Source organism: Myxine glutinosa, chromosome 1 (genome assembly GCF_964187855.1).
Source record: "Myxine glutinosa chromosome 1, kmMyxGlut1.1, whole genome shotgun sequence".
Taxonomy (NCBI): domain Eukaryota; kingdom Metazoa; phylum Chordata; class Myxini; order Myxiniformes; family Myxinidae; genus Myxine; species Myxine glutinosa.
The window spans coordinates 179239778-179250788 of record NC_136261.1 but is presented as its reverse complement, the minus strand read 5'-3'; the positions used below and the strand labels follow the sequence as shown (position 1 = coordinate 179250788).

Genomic DNA, 11011 nt, shown 5'->3' with positions numbered 1-11011 from the left:
ATGAAATAAGTATGGTGGGAAGTAATTTGTTTTTCAAGATAAATCAAAGGTTGGAACAGATTCTTGGAAAACAAGATGGACCGTTTGCAGGTTTGAGCATAATAATAACTGATGATTTATTACAACTACCACCTGTTCTAGACAAGCGAATATTTGAAACACCTACAATCAGAGCACGTGCAAATTTTACAGCTGTGAATACATGGAAACGATACATCAGAATGTATATGCTAACTCAGAAAATGAGATCTAAAGATGACATTGCTTTCTCTGAACTTCAGACACGTATAGGTAGGGACGAAGTAACATATGAAGACAGAGGTCCTCAAATCTCGGGTTAAGGAATGTCCAACGAGAAATGAAAATGCTTGGTACAAAGATAGGAAGCAAGTTTTGATTGCAAAAACACATCAGGTCAAGGATGCCTTTAATGATGAACAGATTCAGAGGCCACATGGAGATTCGTATATTTTACCAGCAAAAGATATTCCAAGTAAGAAAAGTTCTGTTATGCCTGATCTCAGCAAAGCTAACGAAACACAACTCAAGGGTCTTCCAAATCTTCTTCACCTAAAGAGTGGTGCACCTATTAAAATTACAAGCAACATCAATAAAGTTGACAAGCTAACTAATGGCACATTTGGTTATGTAGTTGATGTGGATACCAAAAATCGCATTGTTTGGTGTAGGTTTGATGATGATACCGGTGTCATGACAAGAAGTATCTGCAACGCTAAGTGTAGCCTAGACAGGTATGCAGTACCGATAAAGCCGTTGAAGGAGATTGTAACATGGAAAAAATCAACAGAGAGAGTAAGTTTTCGGCGGACTCAATATCCATTATTACTTGCATATGCCATTACCTGCAATTCAGCACAAGGAATCACGAGAGACAGAGTTGTGGTCGACTACACAACAAAATGTCAAAGTTTTACAAGACAACATGGTTGTTTCTTTGTTGCTGTCAGTCGGTCAAGAACTTTAGAAGGTGTGTTTCTGAAGAATTTTCAAAGAGGTTATATTTATTGTCATCCATCTGTAAAACAAGAATTAGCTCGACTGGAAACATCTGCTGTTCATGAATGTTCACCCAAATTTTTGGATGAGAAGGCATTCGAGTGCTCAAAGGATGATATGGTGTTGACTGATTACAAGGTTTCATATATCAATATTAACGGTTTGCAGGATGCTGATCATCTTGAATGTTTAAGAAAAGATAATAATTTAGGGTTTTCTGATTTATTGTGCATAGCTGAGACCAAACTAGGACCTGATGTAGACAATTCAATGATTGCACTTGAAGATTTCGAAATAGTTGAAAGAATCGATGTTTCGTCAAAATCAATGGGATTAGTCATTTACAAGAAAAAGAATACAGATTTAGTTTGGCTTTCATGCTCAGGCTTTAAACTAGCTTCAGGAAAAGGTCAAATAATCATATGTAAGTTAAATGTAGCCTTAATTATGTTCCTCTACCTTCACCCAAAATATGAAAGAAGTGATCTCGCAGATCTTACGAACTTCATTGGAGCACCTGAATGCAATTCAAATTAATGCAAAGATTATAATGGGTGACTTCAATATGGATACTCTCTCAGGTCTTACACATAAGGAAGATCATTTGAAGTACATTTGTGAAAGTACTGGGTGTGTTCAAGCTTTGAAAGCCATGACACATATAAATGGAGGACAACTAGACCATATCCTATTAGATTCGAAATTTCCCTTTACATTTGTTTCTAGTTGCTTCACTAATTTTTATAGTGACCACAAAGCAATATCAGTGCGATTTTCTACCAGTTATATAGTTGTTGTTATGTGGAAAGTAAAGGGTTGTGAGTTATGTAGAAAGTAAATGTTTGAAGAGGATTAAGAAACTGAATGTGGTTATACCAATAGTGTACATGATGGACAGAGAGAAGTTGCTCTAAAACAAAAATGTTTCGAAACACAGTCTGTGATTCTTGATGATACCACCATGGTTCTGGAATTGTTTGAATTTACGACCATTTTTGCATGCTACAGAGAGGTTTGGTAGATTCCTCCAACAGCAGTATGTTCCTCCAATACCTACTAAGAGGTATTGCGTATGCTGTTACCTGTTATCTGTGTTTGCTACATTGTTACCTGTTATCTGTACTTGTTTCACTCCTGTTATTATGCTCTATGGGTGAACATATGAGTCATTTTGCTATGCATTGAAAATGTGGACAATTTGCCAACTTACGTCATTTCAATAAATATAATACCAAATCGTTATGGTCTTTTTTGTACAACAGCCCCTCCCAATTCTGTTTCAGGGTGCCGCATGGTGACATCGGCGGGCACTTTAGTTGCCCGCCGATGTCACTCTCGGAAGTATTATTTGTGCACATTTACCTCAGAAGTGCATTTGTACACAATGCACGCAGTGCAGCATCAACGGACGCCAAAGTGCATTGTGCACCTCTCCCTCCCAATACAGTCTCTATGAGCCGCGCTGTAGCATATTTAATTATTTGGCATGGGGGCGGTGTACTTTGAATGTATCTTTAATTGTTTAATATTGTACACCGCACCTTTCCTATGCCATCTCCAGGCATTGCAAATCGTCATTGCCTGGGCACCGAAGGGGGCTCGGCAGTGACGCACGCTGAAAGGGAGTACTCAGTTTTCACTCTCGTTGTTGTACACCGCGCTGCAATGCCGCGCTGTAGGATATTTAATTATTTGGCATGGGAGCGGTGTACTTTGAATGTATGTGTACATGTTTGTTTTCTTGTTTGTTTTCTTGTTTGTTTGTTTGTCTGGGCGATATCTCAGCCATCCTTTGACCTAGGAAGCTGAAATTTCGGCACAGCAGTGGTTAAGTACACCTTTCCTATGCCATCTCCAGGCAATGCAAATCGTCATTGCTGGGCACCGAAGGGGGCTCGGCAGTGACGCACGCTGAAAGGGAGTACTCAGTTTTCACTCTGGTTGTTTTCTTGTTTCTTTGTTTTCTTTCTTGTTGTACACCGCTCCTTTCCTATGCCATCTCCAGGCATTGCAAATCGTCATTGCTGGGCATCGAAGGGGGCTCGGCAGTGACGCACGCTGAAAGAGAGTACTCAGTTTTCACTCTGGTTGTTTGTTTTCTTTCTTTCTTTCTTGTTTGTTTGGTTGTCCGGGCGATATCTCAGCCATCCTTTGAGCTAGGAAGCTGAAATTTTGCCACAATAGTGAGAAAGTGCTTTGTCAAAAACGGTATTTTTTGTTTTTTGATTAATCAATAAATTGAGGAGTTATTTAATTATTAGCGATTAATTAAGTACTTATTTAATTAATCAAATTTCGTTTCTCTTCTGACCATTAACTCAGGCACCTTTTGAGTTAGGAAGCTGTTATTTGGACATGCCAATGACCAGGTGATTTGGCTGCAAAGGCTATTTTTGATTTATTAATTAATCAATTAATCGATTAATTATTTAATTATTCGATTAATGACTAAAAATTTTTTTTTTTTAAGTTACAGATTCTGATGAAATGGTGGTGGTTTATGTGTTCTCTGACCGAATTGATTAATAATTTAATTTTTTTATGATTATTATTTATTTATTTTCATTATTAATCATTTATTCATTTTCTTTCTCATTTGGCCAATATCTCAGGTAGTGTAGCAGCATAGCAAACCTGTTGTGCATTTTGTGATACAAGCACCAAATTTGGCACAAATGTACATTAATATGTTGCGAACATTTTCAGATATTGGGCCACTTGAAATACTCTCTTTATGTCCGCCATATTGGATTTCAAAATGGCCGCCACTTGAAATCTACATTTGCTATTATCTCTGGACGTAATGCAGCTATTGACTTGATTCTGGTATCTAAATGTATGTTTTTGGGGGCAAGGAATCCAATGGTACCAATTTCAACTTAATATTATCTATCACAGTCTGTTATATAATTTTATTTGGAAATTATCTAGGCAAATATTGGATTCAACACAATACTTTGAAAAGAATGTCTTAGTTCTGTAAATGTCTTAGGTATAATACTGACATGCTACATGGTCTAGTATTTGAGGCTAGGTGTACTGGTATCTGAGGCTAGGTATATACCGGTACTGAAGATACGTGTACATAAACAGTGTCATGTTAACAAGTTCAGCATTGCCACAAGTACATGTATGTTGTTGACTCATCGTCATGTGCAGTCCCCTTCACACACACAGAGGGCTGTGCACTGAAGGGCAGCCTTTTTGCACTTGCAGCGCCTCACACACCCTTTCTTGCACTTGCAAGAAACCAGCGGCAAGGGGGCGACTGTCTTGGACCGTGCATCCCCAGATCCTCCAACAATGACGATACTCCGATCCACTCCTTCACCAGTGTAAGAAGGATGTTGTATGAGGGAGATAGCGGTACCATGGAAGGAGTCCTTTGATGTTGTTGCACTGGGGTTGTGATCTATGTTGTCTACAGCGGCAGTTGTAAACACTTTGCCACGCATCTTCGGAGGGCAGACCACTCGTTCTCTGTGAAACTGTTGGCAGACACTGTTGCCCATCTGTGCTGAGAGCTGGAGCACTCTATCATAGGAGATGCTCAGGCCAAGGTGTGACAGTCTGTCGACCAATTCCTTCTTGCGTGTATGAGCATGCAGCATCATCCCTATGTATATTGGAAGTGGGGTCTCCTGTGCAACACTGTGCCTGACACTGGTGGATGATGTGGTGCCACGTGTTCGCTTGTGTTTGATGCTGTTGAACTTCAGTATCTGAGCTGTGGCAATTGCTGCAGGGTTAGTGTCTGCCATCTGTTCCTTGATGCTGGGTCCCTCTAGGATCATACTGACTAGGGCAAGCAGCAACGGTGGCACAGATTCTTCTTGACATACTTCAGGGAATCCTGTGAAGGGCTTGGCTTCTCCAAACATGTGACGGCGAACAATCTGTGCAGCATGGGCAAGATTGACTGCATCACTATCACTGTCCAGCTCGCAGGCTTTGGCAAGAGCAGCACCGACATCTTCTTCAAATGCCATCAGGATGTCTCTCCCCTTGGTGTGTGCCCGCATGTCAGGAAACTGAGCCAACAGTCTCTGTTTCAGTCGTGTGGAGTGGACTCTCGTGTCGAGCTGGACTCCTAGCTGTTCCATTCTGGACTGATAGAGCTGGACAAGGTCAGCCAATCTGAATACTGGTGCCGTCTCCTCATCTTGTCTGGTTTCTTCAATGTAGAGGACGAGTTCAGCGAAGACAACTGCCGACATTGCTCGCTCTTGTTTTGTGTCCTGTGATCCTGTTGGCCTTTCTTGTGCGATTGTAAAGTCCTATCAAGCACCGTGGGTGATACTGGGCGTCCAACGCTATCATGTCCCCACCACTGAGACGGCCCAGCAGTTCTGTATCACCAAGAAGGGTTGCACAGGCACGCACCCGTTTGTCCATTTGGAATGTTGCAGCTTTCCGAAGACTGTCAGCCCCAGCAGGTTGTTCACAGAAGAAACAATTTTCTGGGACCTTCTTCTCTGTACTCGATGAGCGTGAATGTATCCTGGTGCGTTTGCATGCAGCTTGTTCCTCATCGCTCTCACATTCTTTCTTGAGTGCTCTCTTTTGTGCTCTCTGCAGTTTGGTGTTGTTGTACTGGAGCCTGCATGTCTGATGATATTTTGCACCATGTGCAACCATCGCAGCTTCAATGCCATGACCATCATCGAGTCTTTCCAGGTGAAATGATCCTGGAAGCTCTCCAAGTTCACTGAATTTGACCAAGTTCTCTGCGAGTGAACTGTACCCACTCCCAATGTCTTTTCTCTTTGATTGGTCAGGTTTGGTCAGTGTCTCCGTCTTGTCCTCTTGACATATAAGGCATAACTTCCAGTCAGTTGTGGTGAGGTGCTGTGATGTTGATGGTGAAGTTCGCTCAACATCAGCTAGTCTGAAGCTCTTGGACATGGTGGAACTGTCTTCTGAATCTGCAACGATACAATGATATAATGTTAGGGTTAGGGCAGGTTAGGGCAGGTTAGGGCAGGTTGTTATATATATAATAGAGGGGTTTCCTCCGCCATACTAATGGAGAGGAGGATAATTCCTCTATATCGTAGAGCATTTAGGTTGGCACACTTAGGGAATTAGTTTTGTGAGATTATGCCGGAATTAAATTTTCACCCATACCGGAGGCAAGAAGAGAAATAAAATCACATGAGATTCTTTAGTTAAAAAATATTCCCAAATTTATTGAATATTTACAAAACATTTGAATTCATAAATTCTTACAATATTTACACAGCCAAGATTTAAATATAAATCAGTCTAAACTCTTATTAGGTTGGACAGTACATTTTCCAGACATACCCCGTTCTGTTAATTACAGCCTTCGTGTTAAATTCAGAACATGTCAAAACTGTCAGTGTGGAATACACACTTCACTCAAAATACTACTTTATATAAAACATTTCTAATTTAAAGCCTTATAGTAAGAATTTCAGATAAACCCCAAAAAAGTAAGACCAGGTTGGCTATTAGACAACCTGCCTCTGTCGTGCCCACCAGACAAGTGGTTTTAGCCAGCACACATGTGTATCAGGTAAGCTTGTGCTGAGTACATCATACCTGAACAACTCAGTGAGGCAGAACACAGCAGTGCACACCAGGGTGACCCCTTCAGTGCATAAACCAATTAACCTGTCCACTGCAGGGCATATAGAAATGAAGTTATTTTCTGCATATAATAATAATATAAGTTCAGTTCTATATAACAATTTCTGTTATCACCACTACCACTACAACTACCACTACTACAAGCTTTGTCTGGAATTTTGTGGACTAACAGACAAACAGACATACAGACAAGCTGGGATCAAAACATTACCTCCTTCCACCATTGAGTGTAGAGGTAAACATCATGGAAATTATATCATGCCCTAGATTTAATTCATGCTTACCCGTGTATTTGCTTCACTGGTTCACAAGGTCTTTTGCATACATGTAATTCAGACTCTCGTCTTCATTGCTGACCACACAATGTTGTCTAGCTGAGCCCAGATTGTATGTAATTAACTCATTTATGTGGAGTCACAAGGTGATTTAAACACAGCCACACACAAAGAACACAGTTGATGTGGGTCAACACACATGCAGCCTCTCTACTCTTTTATTTGGGTCAGGGCTGTGATTAAAGACATGTAGTGGAGTCATGTTTGTAAACATTGTTAAAGACATGCTACAGTGCATTGTTAAGGAAACAAGACAGATGGAAGCCTACACAAGAAATTTCTGTACTCTAGAAACACAAAAGATGGCTTAAAGGGTCTAGGAAAAGGGGATTATGCATGTTTGGTATTTATTGACAATATGAATGTAATGTTACATAAAATATGCATATGAAAAACACAAATGAATGGGTCACTTTGTTTCCTAATGGGATATGAATTTATATTTTAGACTGCCAGTATATATGAGCTTGTCTGAGTTGTTACTAGTGATTTAGTATAGTTTTTTTATTTATTTATATTTACAGAACTAAGACATTCTTTTCAAAGTATTGTGTTGAATCCAATATTTGCCTAGATAATTTCCAAATAAAATTATATAACAGACTGTGATAGATAATATTAAGTTGAAATTGGTACCATTGGATTCCTTGCCCCCAAAAACATACATTTAGATACCAGAATCAAGTCAATAGCTGCATTACGTCCAGAGATAATAGCAAATGTAGATTTCAAGTGGCGGCCATTTTGAAATCCAATATGGCGGACATAAAGAGAGAATTTCAAGTGGCCCAATATCTGAAAATGTTCGCAACATATTAATGTACATTTGTGCCAAATTTGGTGCTTGTATCACAAAATGCACAATTCTTTTGAATATTTGGGCTAAGCCGCCCCACTAGGTACCTTTTGAGCTGGGAAGCTAATATTTGGACATGACAGTGACCAAGTGATGTGGCTATCAAGGATATTTTTGATTTATTGATTAATCATTTAATCAATTAATTATTTATTGATTAATCAATTAATTATTTAATTTTTTATTGATTATTTATTTGATTAAATTTCTAAAAGATACATCTTCGGATGAAGCACTAGTGGTTTAGTTATGCTATTAGCCAATTGATTATGAAAATATTTTGTGATAATCTTTTATTGATTTTAATTATACAATTAATCAATCAATTAGTGTACACCTCTCCCTCCCAATGCAGCCTCAATGAGCTGCACTACGGTATTGCCGGGCGCCGGAGGCGCCCCGGCAATGCCGCGCTGTAAGATATTTAATTATTTGGAAGGGGGGCGGTGTACTTTGAATGTATGTGTACTTGTTTTCTTTCTTGTTTTCTTACTTGTTTTCTTGTTTGTTTTCTTGTTTGTTTGTTTGTTTGTCCGGACGATATCTCAGCCATCCTTTGAGCTAGGAAGCTGAAATTTCGTCACAGTAGTGAGCAAGTCCTTTTTCAAAAACTGTATTTTTTGTTTTTTGAATAATCAATTAATTAAGGAGTTATTTAATTATTAGCGATTAATTAAGTACTTATTTGGTACTGGTGTTGGCTTAGCGGTTAGCGTGCCGGCTTGGGATCCTTGGATCCTGGGTTCGCAATCCCGGTCGATCGCTGAATTAACGCCAGGGGGGTTGACTCAGCCTGTCATCCTTCCGAGGTCGGCAATTTGAGTACCAGCTTGCTGGGATGAATAATCACGGTGTGTACACCGTATCCCTGCGCATCGTAAAAGCGTGACCAAGGGTTGGCGTCAGGAAGGGCATCCGGCCATAAAAACATTGCCTCAAACAGGGAACCATGATTGTCATGGGGCCCGCAAGGCTAACCCCCGTTCTGGCGGGGAAAATGGCCTTAAAACGATCATTCATTCATTTCAATTAAGTACTTATTTAATTAATTAAATTTCCTTTCTCTTCTGACGATTAACTCAGGCACCTTTTGAGTTAGGAAGCTGATATTTGGACATGCCAATGACCAGGTGATTTGGCTGCAAACCCTATTTTTGATTTATTAATTAATCAATTAATCGATTAATTATTTAATTATTCGATTAATGACAATTTTTTATTTTTTTTTAAGTTACAGATTCTGATGAAATGGTGGTGGTTTATGTGTTCTCTGACCAAATTGATTAATAATTTAATTTTTTTATGATTTTTATTTATTTATTTTCATTATTAATCATTTATTTATTTTCTTTCTCATTTGGCCAATATCTCAGGCACCTTTTGAGCTCGGAAGCTAATATTTGGACATGAGTGACCAAGTGATGTGGCTATCAAGGATATTTTTGATTTATTGATTAATCAATTAATCAATTAATCGATTAATTATTTAATTATTTGATTAATTACTTAAAATAAAAAAAATCAGTTACAGATTCTGATGAAATGGTGGTGGTTTATGTGTTCTGTGACCGAATTGATTAATAATTTAATTTTTTAATGATTATTATTATTTATTTATTTTCATTATTAATCATTTATTTATTTTCTTTCTCATTTGGCCAATATCTCAGGCACCTTTTGAGCTGGGAAGCTAATATTTGGACATGACAGTGACCAAGTGATGTGGCTATCAAGGATATTTTTGATTTATTGATTAATCATTTAATCGCTTAATTATTTATTGATTAATCGATTAATTATTTATTGATTAATCAATTATTTTTTTATTTTTTTATGAATGAGTTCTTTAATTAAATTTCTAAAAGATACATCTTCGGATGAAGCACTAGTGGTTTAGTTATGCTATTAGCCAATTGATTAAGAAAATATTTTGTGATAATCTTTTATTGATTTTAATTATACAATTAATCAATCAATTAGCGTACACTTCTCCCTCCCAATGCAGTCTCTATGAGTTGCACTGCGGTATTGCCGGGCGCCGGAGGCGCCCCGGCAATGCCGCGCTGTAAGATATTTAATTATTTGGCATGGGGGCGGTATACTTTGAATGTATGTGTACTTGTTTGTTTTCTTTCTTACTTGTTTGTTTGTTTGTCCGGGCGATATCTCAGCCATCCTTTGAGCTAGGAAGCTGAAATTTTGGCACAATAGTGAGCAAGTCCTTTGTCAAAAACTGTATTTTTTGTTTTTTGAATAATCAATTAATTGAGGAGTTATTTAATTATTAGCGATTAATTCAGTATTTATTTAATTAATCAAATTTCCTTCCTCTTCTGACCATTAACTCAGGCACCTTTTGAGTTAGGAAGCTGATATTTGGACATGCCAATGACCAGGTGATTTGGCTGCAAAGGCTATTTTTGATTTGTTAATTAATCAATTAATCAATTAATCGATTAAATATTTAATTATTCGATTAATGACTAATTTTTTTTTTTTTTTTTACTTTCAGATTCTGATGAAATGGTGGTGGTTTATGTGTTCTATGACCGAATTGATTAATAATTTAATTTTTTAATGATTATTTATTCATTCATTCATTCATTCCTTCATCATTCATTCTTTCTCATTTGGCCAATATCTCAGGCGCCTTTTGAGCTCAGAAGCTAATATTTGGACATGAGTGACCAAGTGATGTGGCTATCAAGGATATTTTTGATTTATTGATTAATCAATTAATCAATTAATCTATTAATTATTTAATTATTCGATTAATTACTAATTTTTTTTTTTTTTCAGTTACAGATTCTGATGAAATGGTGGTGGTTAATGTGTTCTGTGACCGAATTGATTAATAATTTAATTTTTAAATGATTTTTAGTTATTTATTTTCATTATTAATCATTTATTTATTTTCTTTCTCATTTGGCCAATATCTCAGGCACCTTTTGAGCTGGGAAGCTAATATTTGGACATGACAGTGATCAAGTGATGTGGCTATCAAGGATATTTTTGATTTATTGATTAATCATTTAATCGATTAATTATTTATTGGTGAATCAATTAATTATTTAATTTTTTATTAATGACTTATTTAATTAAATTTCTAAAAGATACATCTTCGGATGGAGCACGTAGTTATGCTATTAGCCAATTGATTAAGAAAATAATTTGTGATAATCTTTTATTG

At 37.5% G+C, this 11011-nt stretch overlaps 1 long non-coding RNA gene across 1 annotated transcript in view; it reads right to left on the bottom strand.

Moving 5' to 3' along the window:
• Positions 1-410: 410 nt before the first annotated feature.
• Positions 411-11011, bottom strand: part of LOC137413943 (uncharacterized) — a 125331-nt gene continuing 114730 nt past the window's right edge. Inside the window, exon 4 of the long non-coding RNA XR_013623884.1 lies at positions 411-1036. This is a non-coding gene — a long non-coding RNA (uncharacterized LOC137413943). The remainder of the gene's footprint in view (positions 1037-11011) is intronic.